At 38.4% G+C, this 20476-nt stretch overlaps 1 long non-coding RNA gene and 1 pseudogene across 2 annotated transcripts in view; one reads left to right on the top strand and one right to left on the bottom strand.

Annotated features, from left to right (window-relative positions):
- Window positions 1-340: 340 nt before the first annotated feature.
- Window positions 341-20476, top strand: part of LOC148003667 (uncharacterized) — a 52500-nt gene continuing 32364 nt past the window's right edge. Inside the window, exons 1-4 of one of the 2 annotated variants that reach the window (XR_015629946.1) lie at window positions 341-459; window positions 6829-6896; window positions 7214-7250; window positions 14960-15063. This is a non-coding gene — a long non-coding RNA (uncharacterized LOC148003667). The remainder of the gene's footprint in view (window positions 460-6828; window positions 6897-7213; window positions 7251-14959; window positions 15064-20476) is intronic. The other variant, XR_015629947.1, reaches the window with a different exon arrangement.
- Rplp1-ps3 (ribosomal protein lateral stalk subunit P1, pseudogene 3) lies at window positions 14322-14629 on the bottom strand (annotated as a pseudogene).

The following is a 20476-nucleotide window of genomic DNA, read 5'->3' as shown; positions in this document are numbered from 1 at the left end:
AAGAAGAGAAGTGTAATATGCTATATGTCATAGCAGTTAAAAGAGACAAAAACAATATTCAACAGTGTATGCAATCAGTTTAAAAGGGGACAGCAATTATTTTAATTTCCTGTGGAACAAAGCAACTCATGGTCTACAACTTAGAGGGACGTTATGTGTCAAAAAATTCTATGTGTTCAGTGAGAAATAAAGTATCTTAAAATTTCCCTTATCATTAGCACCCAGACAAGACGTCTAGTATGGAAGAATCAAGGCAGTTGCTAAGCAAAGCATAATGATGCATATAGGAAGCTGTTGTTGACCAGAACTGAATCCTCCCTAGCAGTTCTCTACAAAAATCACAGAGCAGATAACTACAGGGACAGACACTTCTTATTTATGAATCCTGGCAGGTGAAATGCTTCTAATAGCCTGGACCAAGTCTGAAAATTCCCAGCAAACATTTTAATCGGTATCCAGGTATGTTGGAGAATTCTAATGTCAGCAATTTAAAACTGATTTTGACATTTTTAACTTTAGTTACAGATAAAATAATAATAGCCAAAGCTCTTAAGTTTTAAAAGTTCTAACAGTTTCATGTAATCATCAAACTTAACATTTGTATATTGGTTATAAATAATTGTTATAGCATTTGTATTATGTGGTGTATATTATATGTGAGTTGTGTGTTCATTTATAAATTGTATTTCTATATTAATAAATTATAAAACAATATTTTTGACATTTCCAAGATTGAACAACACACATTTGAACATTTTAGATTATTAAATATCAATCCAATTCATTTGTACGAGTTAGCTACCTGTCGAAAATAATTATCAGAAAATTGAAAGCTAAAAAAAAAGCATGTAGTGCCTTCCTCATACTCTGTAGACTCAAATGGGGCCTCTGTCTAGAATCTCACAAGTCTGTCATTAAGAAGCTGCTGGGTTCAATTCCTCCTCAGAAGGCCTGGGTGTTTGTTTTTTGTCTTGTGTTTTGTTTTTCAAAATTGTGTGCTCCTGGCAGAATCCCCTGTCTTAAAGAATTGGAGTTTCCATCTTCTCCCTTTCTGTAACCTGGGCATTATCTTCAACACCTAACCATATGGCCTTTACCCAGGCTGTTTCATAAGATGCTGATCATTTCTTCAAAACCAGAGGCCACTGTCCAGTCCCAATCTTTATAGCTTTCACTCGGTTAGGTCAGGACATCTATGAACATAATACATATTGATTAATTCAAAATAAATGACTTTACATTTTGATTACATCTGCTTTGTATGTGATCCAGTTTTATGTGTGACCATTGATGAGAAAACTCTTCTCATATATGACCACAGAATAATTGACAAAAAGAATGAAAGACTCGTATTGATTAGCCTGATCATCCAAAAATAAGAGTGGGAAATAAATTTGTGGAGGAAGTGAAATATAGGAAAAGACACTAAAGAAGATTAGGAAATATGACCCAGAAAAATGACATTTTAGTTGAATACTAGACTGAATCTTGAAATTAGTTGCTCTCTCTTTATTGTTCATGGATTGTGGATTTCTCTTTGTTTCATTTGTTTTCCAGTCATTTAAACCAGAATAGGATGAGTAAAGTTTTATGTGATCCCGCTACTTACAAGAAATCTGTTCTCAAAAGTATTGGTCAATTAAAGCTGTATTATCTTGGTACCCCCCCCCCCCAAAAAAAAAACAAAAGAAAGAGAAAAAGTGAAAATAAAGAAAACTGTAGACTAATTTCTTTGATGAATATAGATGCAGTTTTTATCAAATATTTCCAAACTCAATTTATGAGCATATTTGAAGACAGTACATTATAACTAAGTGGTCCTCATCAAGAAAGGCAAAGTTAGTTCAAGGTACATAAATAAAGAAATTATAATATATAACACACTGAGGGACATAAACCACATAACTATTTCATTGATGCTGAAAAAGTATTCGACAAACTCCAACATGTCATCATCATATAAATTTTGGAGACTTTACTAATAGATAGAACTAACCTCAAAAATATAAATGCTATTTAGAACAAAACATAGCACACATGATCCTCATTGGGTGGAAACTAACAATATTTACTTTAAAACCAAGAATGAGTAAAATATGTTCACTCTCCTTTTTTATCTGATACAGTTCTCAAAGACTTATTCACAGAAATTACACAAAGGAAAGATATGAAATACACACAATAGGGAAAGAAGTAGTCAAAATCTCTGTCTTTAGAGATATCGTGTTTATTTCCTTAAAATACCCTACCGAGTCTAGTAGCAACCTCTTGGATCTAATAATAACTTACAGTATTGCTGTAAGATACAAAGCCAAAAAAAAATCTCTTTGCCTTGCATTTAACATACAATCAAGTTTTTAGGAGAAATATACTTCATTTCAAATACCTCCCCCAAAAATTAAGTTTGTAGGAATATATATATATATATATATATATATAATCAAAAAATCGAAAGACTTCTACAATGAAAATTTCAAGATACTAAAAACAAAAAAATAATCAAAGAAGATAATAAATGATGTAAAACATTGCATATTCCGGGATAGATGAAATTAATATCATAAAAGAAAATGTATACTACCAAAATTGATATACAGAATTAGTACAGAGACATTAAAATTTTTCCATATTATAGTTTATGAGTTTAGAAAAAACAAAAACACAACAGTTCATATAGATCTACAGAAGACTATAAATACTGAGAGAAATCCTAATGAGTAAAGACAAAATCATACTGAAGCTATATTGTTGAGCAGTTGTACTAAATATGTAAAAATATGTGTCATACTGGTATTAAATAAGACATGTAAAATAATGACATTCAGGAAAAGACCCAAAAATAAATTGACAAAACCATTCCTACATAATGTTTTAGAAAGTTGGAAAATATATTTTATTTTATTTTGTTTTATTTTATTTATTTTTAAGTCTTTGAGCAAAAACTTCTGAGACAACTTAATTTCTACATCTAGAAATATGAAATTACATATATATTATATGTAATATGTAATATATATATATATATCTCCTTCTTATTGTATCAAAATGAAGTCAAAATGGATGAAAGACCATATTTTAAAACCTGCAACACTGAAACTTTTAACAGAAAATAGGGGTTCTTTTTGGAATATTCTGGCAGGCAAGTTCATTCTCTTTTTAAAACATTTCATTGATTCTCTGTGAATTGAACATCACACACCCAACTCAATGGTATAGCAGAAGCCAGAGGCCTCGAGCAAGGCCAATGACTCATTACTCACTGTGAGGAACATTCACAAGTGAAGCATTGGGGAAAACGGACTGAGATACACTGCAGCTTCCATATCCTTATAATTTTTAAAAGCACTCCACAATATGGAGACCAGTTATTAATGCATGTGTGTGCCTGAAAAAAATAAAGGTTTTGTATAGCAAAGGAAACAATCATCAAAACAGCCTACAGAATGGAAGAAAACTTTTACCAGCGATACTTCAGACAAGGGGCTATTCCTAAAAATTGCAGCAAATTGTAGAAATTAAAAACCAAGGGAACAAGTGTGATGATTAAAAAAATAATCAAAGGAACTAAATAGATGGCTTGAAAAGAAAAATATATGATCATAAATGATTTTTAGAAGTGTAGAACAGTGATAGCCATCAAGAATATGTAACTCAAAATCACTTTGAGATAGTACCAGTCCCTAGTCAGAATAGCTATCATCAATATATGTGCCAAAAGTTTTTAGAGAGGATTTTAAAAGAATGGAAGCACTATTTATTGTTGTGGGGGTGCTAACTAATATTTTCTTTCTAGAAATCAATTTATTGATTGTTTAATACATTACTAAAACCACAGCTACCATATAACCCAGTTATTTCACATCTGAGCATATACTGAGAGACGTCTCTCCATAGTCTACTACAGATATATCTGCATCATTATAGCAAAGAATTGGTATTAATTTAGCTGTTCACCAACAGATGAATGGACAATTAAAATTTGGTATATATGAAAACTGAAATACTATTCACCTCTAAAGAAAATTGAAATGCAATTAAAATTAAATGCAAATAATGGACAAGGGTTGTAAAACAGAATATACAACCACTTGTTTTTCTAGTTCTTATTCTGACTTGGATTGTATTTTTCTGGTAGATTAATGCATCAAATACATTTAATATCTAAAGTGTAAATTTGGGTGTTTGGGGGGTATATTTTATTTATTTGCATTTCAAATGTTACCCCCTCCGCAAACCCCATATCCCCTCCCCCTTCCCCTGCTTCTGTGAGAGTGCTCCCCCACCCACCCACTCTCACCTCACCACCCTGGCCTTCCCTTACACTGGGGTATCCAGCCTTCATAGGACCAAAGGCCTCTCCTCCCGTTGATGCCTCACAAGGCCATCCTCTGCTACATATCCAGGTGGAGCCATGGGTTCTTCCATGTGTACTCTAGGTATGGTGATTCAGTCCCTGGGAGTTCTAGGTCTGGTTGGTTGCTATTGTGGTTATTCCTAATGGGTTGCAAACCCCTTCAGCTCCTTCTATCCTTTTGCTACCTCCTTCTTTGGGGTCCGTGTGCTTAGTCCAATGGTTGACAATGAGCCTCTGCCTCTGTATTTGTCAGGCTTTGGCAGGGCCTCTCAGGAGACAGCTATATCAGGCTCCAGTCATCAAGCACTTCTTGGCATTAGCAATAGTGTCTGGGATTGGTGTCTGTATGTGGGATGGATACCCATGTGTGGCAGTCTCTGGATGGCCTTTCCTTCAGTCTCTGCTCCACCCTTTTTCTCTGTATTTTCTTTAGACAAGAGCAAAGTTAAAAGTTTGGAGATGAGTGGGTGGCCCCATCCCCCAACAGGGAGCCTTGCCTAACCTCTGTATATGATCTCTACAGGTTCTCCCTCCCCTTTCTTGGAGATTTCAGGGAGCCTCTTGCTTCCTTACATCTGGGACTTTCTGGTGCCTACACCCAGCTTCCCATCCCACATTGTTCCGCATCTCTGTTTATTTTCTGACCCTCTGTAAATCATCCCTCCCATACCTGATCCTACCTTCCCTTTACCCCTCTCCCTCTTTTCTTCCTCCCAAGTCCCTCCCACCCTCTACCTCCTGTGAGTATTTTGCCCCCCTTTCTAAGAAGGACTGAAGCATCTACACTTTGGTTATTGTTTTGGCAAGATTTTTTTTCTTTCTCTGTAGCCCTGGCTCTTCTATATACAACTGGTCGGCTTGGAACTTACAGAGATCTGACTGCTGCTCTCTTCCATATGCTGTGACTGAAGGGGTGTGCCTCCACATTGAGGCAGAATGTATAAAATTTTACGGGAAACTCTGGTTTTTTGAAAGGATTTCTCAAAAAGAAGAGGAGGAAGAGGAGAAGGAGGAGGAAGAGGAGAAAGAGGAGGAGGAGGAGGAAGAGGAGGAGGAGGAGGAGAAAGAGGAGGAGGAGGAGGAGAAAGAGGAGGAGGAAGAAGAGGAGAAGGAGGAGGAGGAGGAGAAAGAGGAGGAGGAGGAAGAGGAAGCAATTTCTATCTAGAAATTGGTTGATTTGCAGACTTTGGTGTCTTGTTACTTATGGTGTGTGATTTTTTTTCTATTTGCAAGTTATTTTAAGAAAAACTTATAAAACTAAGAGATTAAAAAATGTATTACTTTCCATCTTGCTAAATATATTTTGTGTGGGTCAGCGGTTGAAGAAAGGTACCCTGAGTCCTGGTCGAGATAGGTAAAAACCCTGGGAGACCCCAAAATGGATGGCAGGTGCATTCCCATTCTCCCAGGGTGTACTCCCCCCACGGATCCCTGTGGAGAGGTTTGAGACAGACCAGTCATTTAGGGCAATGCCTCAAGCCCACTCCACAGATGGGGACATGACCACAGGTTACATAGGCCAAAGACAGATCAGTCATAGAGGACAATACCCCAAAATCCTCCTCTACAGGTGAGGACATAGAAACAGGACCACGCCCCCGAATATGTAGATGGTGTCTTCCTGAGCTCTCAGGCCAAACCAGTAGAAAGTACCTGCTGTCAGACACTGACCCACCCCACAAAAAAACTGTATTTAAGTTTCATGTTCAGAATTAAAGGTGTACAGGAATTCCATTCGTCTGAGAGTTTCTGTCATAAGAGTTGTAACACTGTTGCTTCGGGAAGAGATCTGCTCCTACACCCCTACCTGACTAGTCAGTCTCCTGCTGGCTCAACCTGGCCTAAGCAACCCAAGCAGCAGCCGCTCAAAGGAGAAGGACCAGCAGCTGGGGGCTGTGAAAGCTGTTCCCTCACTGCCTGAGTTCTCTCTCCCCTCTCTGAAACCACTCACCTAGCAGGGCCAGAAATTGCTGTGAAGATTCCCTGGGTACCAGAGCCCTACAATCTTGGGCTAAATGATTCAAATGAAGAAAATAAGATTAATTTTAGATGACTGACACAAGACTTTTCCTTGCATAAGCATGCACAAGGATAAAACCCTGCAAAAGTGGGAAAAAAAGAAGTAATCATGCATACAATAATGTTATGAAAATAGACACATGGGATTCAGTAAGTCATTTTGTATGCAACTGTCTTGTTTTATAAGGTTCCTAATTGATTACTCATTCTGTCTTAATTTTGTTTTGACTTCCCCCCAACCACAACTTTCCCACATATCTCTACTCCACTTTTGAAGAAACCATATACCCCAAATTATACGTGTTGTTAATCATTCTGGGGCTAGATTTTCTTATTCAGTATTTTATTGTTTAAATTGCTTCCACATTTGTGTATGTTTCATGACGTTGTCTTTAGTGTAGAATAATATCTAATTATGGTTATCTACCAAGCTTTCATTATTCCTTCATCAACAGATAGACAACTAGATTGTTTCAATTTCCTGGATTTTGTAAACACAGAAGCATTGAACACGGACATGCAGGTAAGATGTACCAATGGCTCGTTATCTGCCCTGGAGTTATGTGACTGGGTTATAGAGTAATCTATTTTAGATTTTTTCTTTTAGAAACCTCCATGATGATTCCCATGTGAATTGTATTAATTCACTCCAGTGAACAAAGGCTCTACTTTCCCCGGGATCCGGCAGCCTTTGCTCCATTTGTTTTCTGGATAATAGCCTTTCTGATGTGGTGTGAGATCCAATCTCAAAGTAGCTTTAATTTCCATTTCCCTCATGGCTAATGATGTTGAACATTTATTAAAGTATTTATTTTTTTTCTTTTTTGGTTCTTTTTTTAGGAGCTGGGGACCGAACCCAGGGCCTTGCGCTTCCTAGGTAAGCGCTCTACCACTGAGCTAAATCCCCAGCCTCTAAAGTATTTATTAGTCACTTGGATTTTGGGAGAACTCTCAGTTCACTCCCTTAGGCCATTTGTTTTCATTTGAGTTGCTTGTTTTCTTGATACGTAATATTCTAGGTTCTTTTTTTTTTATTTTTTATTTTTATTAACTTGAGTATTTCTTATATACATTTCAAGTGTTATTCCCTTTCCTGGTTTCCGGGCAAACAACCCCCTCCCCCCTCCCCTTCTTTATGGGTGTTCCCCTCCCAACCCTCCCCCCATTGCCGCCCTCCCCCCATAATCTAGTTCACTGGGGGTTCAGTCTTAGCAGGACCAAGGGCTTCCCCTTCCACTGGTGCTCTTACTAGGATATTCATTGCTATCTATAGGGTCAGAGTCCAGGGTCAGTCCATGTATAGTCTTTAGTTAGTGGCTTAGTCCCTGGAACTCTGGTTGCTTGGCATTGTTGTACATATGGGGTCTCGAGCCCCTTCAAGCTCTTCCAGTTCTTTCTCTGATTCCTTCAACGGGGGTCCTATTCTCAGTTCAGTGGTTTGCTGCTGGCATTCGCCTCTGTATTTGCTGTATTCTGGCTGTGTCTCTCAGGAGCAATCTACATCCGGCTCCTGTCGGTCTGCACTTCTTTGCTTCATCCATCTAGTCCAATTGGGTGGCTGTATATGTATGGGCCAAATGTGGGACAGGCTCTGAATGGGTGTTCCTTCAGTCTCTGTTTTAATCTTTGCCTCTCCCTTCCCTGCCAAGGGTATTCTTTTTCCTCATTTAAAGAAGGAGTGAAGCATTCACATTTTGATCATCAGTCTTGAGTTTCGTTTGTTCTAGGGATCTAGGGTAATTCAAGCATTTGGGCTAATAGCCACTTATCAATGAGTGCATACCATGTATGTCTTTCTGTGATTGGGTTAGCTCACTCAGGATGATATTTTTCAGTTCCAACCATTTGCCTACGAATTTCATAAACTCGTTGTTTTTGATAGCTGAGTAATATTCCATTGTGTAGATGTACCACATTTTCTATATCCATTCCTCTGTTGAAGGGCATCTGGGTTCTTTCCATTTTCTGGCTATTATAAATAAGGCTGCGATGAACATAGTGGAGCACGTGTCTCTTTTATATGTTGAGGCATCTTTTGGGTATATGCCAAAGAGAGGTATAGCTGGATCCTCAGGCAGTTCAATGTCCAATTTTCTGAGGAACCTCCAGACTGATTTCCAGAATGGTTTTACCAGTCTGCAATCCCACCAACAATGGAGGAGTGTTCCTCTTTCTCCACATCCTCGCCAGCATCTGCTGTCACCTGAGTTTTTGATCTTAGCCAATCGCACTGGTGTGAGGTGAAATCTCAGGGTTGTTTTGATTTGCATTTCCCTTATGACTAAAGATGTTGAACATTTCTTTAGGTGTTTCTCAGCCATTCGGCATTCCTCAGCTGTGAATTCTTTGTTTAGCTCTGAACCCCATTTTTTAATAGGGTTATTTGTTTCCCTGCGGTCTAACTTCTTGAGTTCTTTGTATATTTTGGATATAAGGCCTCTATCTGTTGTAGGATTGGTAAAGATCTTTTCCCAATCTGTTGGTTGCCGTTTTGTCCTAACCACAGTGTCCTTTGCCTTACAGAAGCTTTGCAGTTTTATGAGATCCCATTTGTCGATTCTTGATCTTAGAGCGTAAGCCATTGGTGTTTTGTTCAGGAAATTTTTTCCAGTGCCCATGTGTTCCAGATGCTTCCCTAGTTTTTCTTCTATTAGTTTGAGTGTGTCTGGTTTGATGTGGAGGTCCTTGATCCACTTGGACTTAAGCTTTGTACAGGGTGATAAGGATGGATCAATCTGCGTTCTTCTACATGTTGCCCTCCAGTTGAACCAGCACCATTTGCTGAAAATGCTATCTTTTTTCCATTGGATGGTTTTGGCTCCTTTGTCAAAAATCAAGTGACCATAGGTGTGTGGGTTCATTTCTGGGTCTTCAATTCTATTCCATTGGTCTATCTGTCTGTCTCTGTACCAATACCATGCAGTTTTTATCACTATTGCTCTGTAATACTGCTTGAGTTCAGGGATAGTGATTCCCCCTGAAGTCCTTTTATTGTTGAGGATAGCTTTAGCTATCCTGGGTTTTTTGTTATTCCAGATGAATTTGCAAATTGTTCTGTCTAACTCTTTGAAGAATTGGATTGGTATTTTGATGGGGATTGCATTGAATCTGTAGATTGCTTTTGGTAAAATGGCCATTTTTACTATATTAATCCTGCCAATCCATGAGCATGGGAGATCTTTCCACCTTCTGAGGTCTTCTTCAATTTCTTTCCTCACTGTCTTGAAGTTCTTATTGTACAGATCTTTTACTTGCTTGGTTAAAGTCACACCGAGGTACTTTATATTATTTGGGTCTATTATGAAGGGTGTCGTTTCCCTAATTTCTTTCTCGGCTTGTTTCTCTTTTGTATAGAGGAAGGCAACTGATTTATTTGAGTTAATTTTATACCCAGCCACTTTGCTGAAGTTGTTTATCAGCTTTAGTAGTTCTCTGGTGGAACTTTTGGGATCACTTAAATATACTATCATGTCATCTGCAAATAGTGATATTTTGACCTCTTCTTTTCCTATCTGTATCCCCTTGATCTCCTTTTGTTGTCTGATTGCTCTGGCTAGAACTTCAAGAACTATATTGAATAAGTAGGGAGACAATGGGCAGCCTTGTCTAGTCCCTGATTTTAGTTGGATTGCTTCAAGTTTCTCTCCATTTAGTTTAATGTTAGCAACTGGTTTGCTGTATATGGCTTTTACTATGTTTAGGTATGGGCCTTGAATTCCTATTCTTTCCAGGACTTTTATCATGAAGGGGTGTTGAATTTTGTCAAATGCTTTGTCTGCATCTAATGAAATGATCATGTGGTTCTGTTCTTTCAGTTTGTTTATATAATGGATCACGTTGATGGTTTTCCGTATATTAAACCATCCCTGCATGCCTGGGATGAAGCCTACTTGATCATGGTGGATGATTGTTTTGATGTGCTCTTGAATTTGGTTTGCCAGAATTTTATTGAGTATTTTTGCGTCGATATTCATAAGGGAAATTGGTCTGAAGTTCTCTTTCTTTGTTGTGTCTTTGTGTGGTTTAGGTATAAGAGTAATTGTGGCTTCATAGAAGGAATTCGGTAGTGATCCATCTGTTTCAATTTTGTGGAATAGTTTGGATAATATTGGTATGAGGTCTTCTATGAAGGTTTGATAAAATTCTGCACTAAACCCGTCTGGACCTGGGCCCTTTTTGGTTGGGAGACCTTTAATGACTGCTTCTATTTCCTTAGGAGTTATGGGGTTGTTTAACTGGTTTATCTGTTCCTGATTTAACTTCGATACCTGGTATCTGTCTAGGAAATTGTCCATTTCCTGAAGATTTTCAAGTTTTGTTGAATATAGGTTTTTATAGTAAGATCTGATGATTTTTTGAATTTCCTCCGAATCTGTAGTTTTGTCTCCCTTTTCATTTCTGATTTTGTTAATTTGGACACACTCTCTGTGTCCTCTCGTTAGTCTGGCTAAGTAACGGTTTATCTATCTTGTTGATTTTCTCAAAGAACCAACTTTTGGTTCTGTTGATTCTTTCTATGGTCCTTTTTGTTTCTACTTGGTTGATTTCAGCTCTGAGTTTGATTATTTCCTGCCTTCTACTCCTCCTGGGTGTATTTGCTTCTTTTTGTTCTAGAGCTTTTAGGTGTGCTGTCAAGCTGCTGACATATGCTCTTTCCTGTTTCTTTCTGCAGGCACTCAGCGCTATGAGTTTTCCTCTTAGCACAGCTTTCATTGTGTCCCATAAGTTTGGGTATGTTGTGCCTTCATTTTCATTAAATTCTAAAAAGTTTTTAATTTCTTTCTTTATTTCTTCCTTGACCAGGTTATCATTGCGTAGAGCATTGTTCAATTTCCATGTATATGTGGGCATTCTTCCCTTATTGTTATTGAAGACCAGTTTTAGGCCGTGGTGGTCCGATAGCACGCATGAGATTATTTCTATCTTTCTGTACCTGTTGAGGCCCGTTTTTTGACCAATTATATGGTCAGTTTTGGAGAAAGTAACATGAGGAGCTGAGAAGAAGGTACATCCTTTTGCTTTAGGATAGAATGTTCTATAAATATCCGTTAAGTCCATTTGGCTCATGACTTCTCTTAGTCTGTCGACATCACTGTTTAATTTCTGTTTCCATGAACTGTCCATTGATGAGAGTGGGGTGTTGAAATCTCCCACTATTATTGTGTGAGGTGCAATATTTGTTTTGAGCTTTAGTAAGGTTTCTTTTACGTATGTAGGTGCCCTTGTATTTGGGGCATAGATATTTAGGATTGAGTGTTCATCTTGGTGGATTTTTCCTTTGATGAATATGAATTGTCCTTCCTTATCTTTTTTTGATGACTTTTAGTTGGAAATTGATTTTATTTGATATTAGAATGGCTACTCCAGCTTGCTTCTTCCGACCATTTGCTTGGAAAGTTGTTTTCCAGCCTTTCACTCTGAGGTAGTGTCTGTCTTTGTCTCTGAGGTGTGTTTCCTGTAGGCAGCAGAATGCAGGGTCCTCGTTGCGTATCCAGTTTGTTAATCTATGTCTTTTTATTGGGGAGTTGAGGCCATTGATATTGAGAGATATTAAGGAATAGTGATTATTGCTTCCTGTTATATTCATATTTGGATGTGAGGTTATGTTTGTGTGCTTTCATTCTCTTTGTTTTGTTGTCAAGACGATTAGTTTCTTGCTTCTTCTAGGGTATAGCTTGCCTCCTTTTGTTGGGCTTTACCATTTATTATCCTTTGTAGTGCTGGATTTGTAGAAAGATATTGTGTAAATTTGGTTTTGTCATGGAATATCTTGGTTTCTCCATCAATGTTAATTGAGAGTTTTGCTGGATACAGTAACCTGGGCTGGCATTTGTGTTCTCTTAGTGTCTGTAGGACATCAGTCCAGGATCTTCTGGCCTTCATAGTTTCTGGCGAGAAGTCTGGTGTGATTCTGATAGGTCTGCCTTTATATGTTACTTGACCTTTTTCGCTTACTGCTTTTAATATTCTTTCTTTATTTTGTGCGTTTGGTGTTTTGACAATTATGTGACGGGAGGTGTTTCTTTTCTGGTCCAATCTATTTGGAGTTCTGTAGGCTTCTTGTATGCCTATGGGTATCTCTTTTTTTAGGTTAGGGAAGTTTTCTTCTATGATTTTGTTGAAGATATTTACTGGTCCTTTGAGCTGGGAGTCTTCACTCTCTTCTATACCTATTATCCTTAGGTTTGATCTTCTCATTGAGTCCTGGATTTCCTGTATGTTTTGGACCAGTAGCTTTTTCTGCTTTACATTATCTTTGACAGTTTAGTCAATGATTTCTATGGAATCTTCTGCTCCTGAGATTATCTCTTCCATCTCTTGTATTCTGTTGGTGAAGCTTGTATCTACAGCTCCTTGTCTCTTCTTTTGTTTTCTATATCCAGGGTTGTTTCCATGTGTTCTTTCTTGATTGCTTCTATTTCCATTTTTAATTCCTTCAACTGTTTGATTGTGTTTTCCTGGAATTCTTTCAGGGATTTTTGTGTCTCCTCTCTATGGGCTTCTATTTGTTTATTTATGTTTTCCTGGAATTCTTTCAGGGATTTTTGTGTCTCCTCTCTATGGGCTTCTACTTGTTTATTTATGTTTTCCTGGAATTCTTTCAGGCATTTTTGCCATTCCTCTCTGTAGGCTTCTACTTGTTCTCTAAGGGAGTTCTTCATGTCTTTCTTGAAGTCCTCCAGCATCATGATCAAAAATGATTTTGAAACTAGATCTTGCTTTTCTGGTGTGTTTGGATATTCCATGTTTGTTTTGATGGGAGAATTGGGCTCCAATGGTGCCATGTAGTCTTGGTTTCTGTTGCTTGGGTTCCTGTGCTTGCCTCTTGCCATCAGATTATCTCTAGTGTTACTTTGTTCTGCTATTTCTGACAGTGGCTAGACTGTCCTATAAGCCTGTGTGTCAGGAGTGCTGTAGACCTGTTTTCCTCTCTTTCAGTCAGTTATGGGGACAGAGTGTTCTGCTTTCGGGCGTGTAGTTTTTCCTCTTTACAGGTCTTCAGCTGTTCCTGTGGGCCTGTGTCTTGAGTTCACCAGGCAGCTTTCTTGCAGCAGAAAATTTGGTCTTACCTGTGGTCCTGAGGCTCAAGTTCGCTCGTGGGGTGCTGCCCACGGGCTCTCTGCAGTGGCAGCAACCAGGAAGACCTGTGCTGCCGTTTCCGGGAGCTTCAGTGCACCAGGGTTCCAGATGGTCTTTGGCTTTTTCCTCTGGCGTCCAAGATGTGTGTGCAGAGAGCAGTCTCTTCTGGTTTCCCAGGCTTGTCTGCCTCTCTGAAGGTTTAGCTCTCCCTCCCAAGGGATTTGGGTGCAGAGAACTGTTTATCCGGTCTGTTTCCTTCAGGTTCCGGCGGTGTCTCAGGCAGGGGTCCTGCCGCTCCTGGGCCCTCCCCCACGGGAGCCCAGAGGCCTTATACAGTTTCCTCTTGGGCCAGGGATGTGGGCAGGGGTGAGCAGTGTTGGTGGTCTCTTCCGCTCTGCAGCCTCAGGAGTGCCCACCTGACCAGGCGGTGAGGTCTCTCTCTCTCACGGGGCCTGCATATTCTAGGTTCTTTAGATAGTCTAGATATTAAGCTTCTCTCAGATATATAGTTAACAATTTTTTTCTCCTATGCCTAAAATCTTTGAGGATTTCCTGAATAAATAAAGCTATTTCCAGTAGGATAAAAATCACTTTTTTCTAACCATTTAAGTGACCTCTTTCTGACTCATATTTTAAGAATTTGTATATTTAACTGTCATATAAGACACATTTCTCTTTGTAAATTCCCAGTAAAACTAACTTCAAGAAATGCTAGAGCTGTCTAGGAATCTTGCTCCCTCCCTCCCTCCCTCCCACCCTCCTACCCTCCCTTTCTCCCTCCCTCTCTCCCTCCCTCCATTTTCTCCCTCCCTCTCCCTCTCTTTAAAACAGGTTAAACTCCTTTATTGGGCTTTTTAACAAAAGCAGTTCAGTCAAAAAGACCAAAGCCCATGTCATCATCTGATTCCTCAGATTCTTCCCATTTTGCTTCCAATTTCTTCTCCTCATCTGGGGCAGCAGTGGCATCAGGGCTGCCAGCAGGCAGGGCTCCAGCTGCTGGAGAGGGCCCACCAATTACTAAAATGCAGATGAGTCTCCCAGTGTTGACATTGACCAAGGCCTTTGCAAACAAGCCCTGGTTCAAAGCTGACACTAGCTGACCTCCTTGACTCTCACCTCCTCGTTGTGTAGAGTGACGGTCTAGGGGATGTACATGAGCTCAGAGTTGGAGGCCATGTTGTGAATTGCAAACCTGGAGCTTGTTGCCTGATATAATGAAGTCCTCACACCAACTTGGCCTAAGCTTCCTCAGAAGGACTAGGTCCCATAAAGGAAGGCCATTTTTTTGGCAACAATTGACAAGCCAGTCAGAAGTGTGGGGATAGGGGTGGCGTGGAGGGGTGGGTTTAAAGTTAAGAAAGCTTACACCGAGGAAAACCTGAATTGGTCTTCAAAACTCCATATGCGCAAAAAAATGGTCTATTTGTCAAATGTGACTGGCTCATCTTATGAGTATTGAGACATCTTAAATTAATAACTGTTGTTTTGTTTTGTCTTTTGAAACAGTTTGACCCACTTTGTGAAACAAAGGCAGCATCTTGCTGTACTGGGATGGGTGTTGCTATTCTCTGTTCAGTTGTGTGGCTGGAGACACAGGCTGAAGACACTGGGTGAGGAGTTATAACGTAAAAGAAATGAGTGTCTCTCTACCTCTTCTAAGTCCTGTATCTAGCTTGGGTAGTAGAGGCCCAGAATACCAAGCTAGAAATGCTTCAAACCTCAAGACTAGAGGTGGATCTAATATATTAGGATTTCTCAATGAGGGGTCATGAGGAACAGCTTGAGGTTGATGGGAAGGAAGGATAAAGACTCCCCATATGTAAGCCATGATTTTTTTCTTACTGTACTCTTACTGTAACATTATTGAAGGAACAGCATTTGAACAATAAGTTCTTTTCCCTCGAAAAATTGACTAGAGATATATGAAACACAATTGTTAGACATTGTCCAAACTGATAAGAAGATAGTCCTTCTTTGCATGGTAAGGTTCTCAAAGACAGGCTGATGTCTCTGAAGGGAAATGAAGCTGATAAATGACTAATACTATAACCATCAGGGCTTAGGCATTGTTTATATGATGCCTGCCAGAACCAGAAAATCATTGCGTTACAGATTGGCCTATCCCAGGCAGGAGACAGGCCACATATATCCACGACCTGGCAAATCTCTTTCTTTATGACCAGGATGAAAATAAACTTTTGAAAATGTGCTCTCAATAGGGCGTTACTCCCTTCACTTCCTTTTCATTCTGGTTGAGGGGCCAAATGTTTATAATATAGCAACCTGTCAACCTAAAAGAGGCAAAATGTGGTCAGGATATCATAAACCATATGTAGAAAGGAGAGCAAATAAGAATAGAAGAGAGGGGCTGGAGAGATGGCTCAGCAGTTAAGAACACCGACCTGCTCTTCCAGAGGTCCTGAGTTCAATTCCCAGCAACCACATGGTGGCTCACAACCATCCCTCTTCTGATGTGTCTGAAGACAGCTACAGTGTATTCATATAAATAAAATAAATATTAAAAAAAGAATAGAAGAGAAAATATGGGCTAGGTAGTGGATCTAAAGAAGAAACTGACATGATTTCCTTTGTGTCAGTTCCCCAGAAGAAAGATCAATGAGCTCTCTATAACCTTGTGGACTAATCCAAAGATTGATTGGTTCCCATGCTTTCTCTTTCACTTAGAAATCAGGTTGAGGACATTCACATTCTCTGACATTCTGGTCTAACAATTCCTGTCTATACCTGTTATTAGGGGAGGGGTAAAGGTCACTGCCTAGCTTGGGGTTAGAAGGAGGCAATTAGCGGCCTCCTATGGGACTGCTTACCACTTTCCTAAGATGGTTTAGGCGCATGTGATAAATGTGCCCTACCATACAGCAGCCAGTAACATTTGCAGGATTACAATAACCATATGAGCAAAATGGGTTGAACCTGGGAACCATGAGGTTACCATTCCACATTTCTTATTAATATGTTAGGGCAGAATATTCTATCACACAGTATACTGGAGACCTCTACGGAATAGACATAACTCAAAATTTAGGTATCCAAATGGAGTTCAGAGGAGAGACATAGAGTAGAACCTGACTACTTTCCTTGTCCCTTTGAATGTAGTAAACCCAGGGCAGTACAAGCTGTCATCTGGATATACTACAATTGAATAAATCTTAAGAGTTATGACAGGTTAGAATGTTACAATCTGTCTTCAACAGCTTTCTCGTGCATTTAAAAATCTCTATGCACATTGAATAAACTGTAAGCTATAAAACCATGAAAAAAAGTAGTACTTAAATTTCTCAGAAAATATTGAATTCTTTCTTAACATGGTTCATCTTATTCTGCGCTTACAGAGTTCCCACTTTAACATCTCATTACCAACAGTCATAAGAAGCAGTTTATCTTCCCTCAAGATGAAGAAATAGATTCCATGAATTGCCTAAGGGATGCCTACATAATCATACTGCCTATCACAGTTTAGTGGGTTACCTGTGCACTCTCATTCTGTTCTCCCCTTCTACTGATACCTGGTTGAATTATATGGAAGATCTTGGGCTAACATGAGCAGACTACACTTTCTAATATTAGAACGTGCAGTTGTGTACACATAAAAGAAAAGGGGACTTTACCACCCCATGGTGGACTGAAAAGGATGTCCCCATAGGCTCAGATGTTTTTTAATAGTTGGTTGCCAGTGGGTGGCACTGTTAGAATAGGTTTATGGAATATGCCCTTAGGATGGGTTTGTGGGATATGCCCTTGTTGGAAGAATTATGGCACAGGAGGATTTATAAACCACAGGCCATTACAAGTTTACGCTCTATTTGGTGCCTGCTATTAAAGATGGGGACCCTAATCTGCTGTTCTATCCAATGTCTGCTACCTTCTACTTTCTTTCTTATTTGGGAGGGCTTTTATCTCTTTAGAACCATAAGACAAATACACCCTCACATTTGTAAGTTTCCTTCGTCATGATGTTTTATTATTACAATGCAAAATAGGAGTATACCCCAATGTTGAGAGTTATGATTCTTATGATTAAACTGATAGTTAATAGCTATTTGGTTTTAGATGTTACTTGAAAAGTTGCAGACATGCTACAAAAAGAGAGAAGATTTTAATTTAGACAGCTCCTAGATTAATTGCTTATATTCTTATATTCTCTCTCTCTCTCTCTCTCTCTCTCTCTCTCTCTCTCTCTCTCTCTCTCTCTCTCTCTCCAGTCTGATTAATATCTATTAAAGTTCCCCTACGACTTTTGGCTTTCAGTGCATCCTAGGTTCTCCAAAGATCTTGATAATTGATATGCAATGCTCTCTGGACATAAATGGTCAGTTATTTGTTCCAGTTTTCCAAATCTGGCATCACGCCAAGCCTTCCAGACTCTCCGAGCAGGCTACTCTTTTTCTGTGAGCATGTGGTTAATTCAGGTATTTCAGTACTAGGTGGTGCTCTCAATCCAGAGATGTAATTATTTCATTTTTGTGTGTTATCTCAGTCTCAACACTAGAGGGAAATCCAATTCAAAGTTGTCCCAAATCAGTGTTTGCTGTGTTGTACAGTCTGATTCGGAGGAAAAGATAAAAAGAGCAATTCCTTCCACAGCCTGGGGCAGGCCCAAGTGTCTAATCTGGAGTCCATGGCTTACTGTCAAGTATTGTAGCATGGTGCCCAATTTGAGGCAGAATATTTATGACTAGGACAGCCCTAGGGTCCTGCAAACACCTTACTATAGATATTACAATTCCATATCATATCTTTCAGATCAGACCATTGTAGGATCCTATTGCTATACAGGCTAGCTACCTTTGACATGGACTTGGGACTCATGACCAATGCAATGAATCACAAGTATACAGGCTAAAGTAGAAATCTGATAATCTGAGCCAATGTACTTCTCTAGGCCACATATGTAATCATGTCTAGCTCAGAGTTTGTTTGGATTTACCATGTGTTAGACTAAAGGATCACATGGAGTTCAAAGCGGGGACTCATGCTTTCTATCCTCTCTTGTGCTTAGGAAACGCAAGTGATGCTGCCTTTGGTTGGGGTTGTGTTGGTCCCTTGTTTATCAAGATGGATTTTAAGTGATGTCATACATTATTATCAGTCTCAAGGACTTGCCCAGTTTTAAATGTATTTCCATGATCATGCTATCTCAAAAACAATTATCGGAAAATATCTACATGATTATTAGTTTTATTTTCAATGCTCTACACTTTTTTGGTTGTCCTATGTGTTTAGATTATTTTGGAGGCTGAGGAGACAGTTCAGCAATTAAGAATGTCTTCTGTATTTCCACAGGATCTAAGTTTGACAGTACCTATGTTAGATAGCTAACTGTTTCCTATTATGACAGATCCAAAAGATCTGACACTCTTTGGGTCTTTTCCAACACTGCATTCGATTCACAACCTCTCCCTTCCCCACACATATGCACATATTAAAAATAATAAAATATTAAAAATGTGTTTGATCTGTAGTTAATTTACTCTTTTCACTTGTTTTTGTAACTGGATTGCATTGCAGTTTCAGAATATACTTTACAGGCTGGAGAGATGGCTCACCTGTTAAAGGCTAGATTCAGAATCAAAATCATAAAGACTATGCTTTACATATTTTCGAATATTCCAAATTTAATGTCAACTGAAGAATGCTCAGATAGGATTGTATGTTCATTTAAAAATGATGAGGATATCTTTTCTATTAGAGGTGAATAGGATGTACAATATGTACCAGCTAGATCAATGTGATTCAAAGTGATGTATATGAATATACAGAAACCATGATATAGATGATAAACATATACAAATATATAGATATATACAGATATTTATTTGCTTGTTTATATAAATATGAAAATAAGCATCTCCAAAGTTTCAAATATTATAATTTAAAGTTAATCTAAATTGGTTCAGAGCTGTAGGGTTTTTTCACTTAACATAATATTACTGTCATGTACTCCAAAAATATTTAAATATATGCTACTATATGAAGACCAACTTGTCTTTGTGGTAGATAACAAAATTTAAAACAATCATAGTCTCTTGTAATAGTGTGGGTGTTATCTCATTGTAAAGTGTTTTACTTGCCAAATTTACTGATGTTGATAATATAGACATAATTTAGGTATATTCATAAGGAAAATAATACATTCTTACTATCATAATTTCAGATCTTTTCACTGGGTGTAAGTGTAATTTCAATTATTTTTATTGTTGTCATAGAATTTATTTGAATCTTATTTGAGAACAGATTTTCCGACAATAGTTTCCCCTGTACTTGTACTGATTAATTTATATGAATGGCTGAGTACTTATAGGTTTGTAGGTTTTTTTATTTTGAGTTTTTAAACAAGATTTGTGTGTGTAGCCGAGGGTGGACATGAATTCATGGCTCCTCTGTTTCATCTGCCCTAATGTTGTGATTAAAATATATATCTATATCTATCTATATCTATATATCTATATCTATATCTATATCTATATCTATATCTATATATCTATATATCTATATATCTATATATCTATATCTATATCTATATCTATATCTATTTATATATATATATATATATATATATATATATATATACTCTTCCATTGTGTGAATGTATGACATTTTCTGTATTCATTCTTCTGCTGAAGGACATGTGGGTTTTTTCCACCTTCTGGATATTATAAATAAGCCCGCTATGAACATAGTTGAGCATGTGTTCTTATTAAACATTGGAGCATCTTTGGGGTATATGTCCAGGAATGGTATAGCTGGGTTCTCAGGGAGTAATACGTCCAATTTTCTGAGGAACTTTGAGACTGTTTTCTAGAGTGGTTGTACAAGCTTACAATCCCACCACAATGGAGGAGTGTTCCTCTTTCTCCACATCCTTGCCAGCATCTGTTGTCACCTGAATTTTTGATCTTAGCCATTCTGACTAGTGTGAGATGGAATCTCAGGGTTCGTTTGATTTGCATTTCGCTGATGACTAAGGATGTTGAACATTTATTTAGGTGCTTCTCAGCCATT

Source organism: Rattus norvegicus, chromosome 9 (assembly GCF_021556685.1).
Source record: "Rattus norvegicus strain SHRSP/BbbUtx chromosome 9, alternate assembly SHRSP_T2T, whole genome shotgun sequence".
In the NCBI taxonomy this organism is placed as follows: Eukaryota; Metazoa; Chordata; class Mammalia; order Rodentia; family Muridae; genus Rattus; species Rattus norvegicus.
This window is presented reverse-complemented; position numbering and strand designations above follow the sequence as displayed.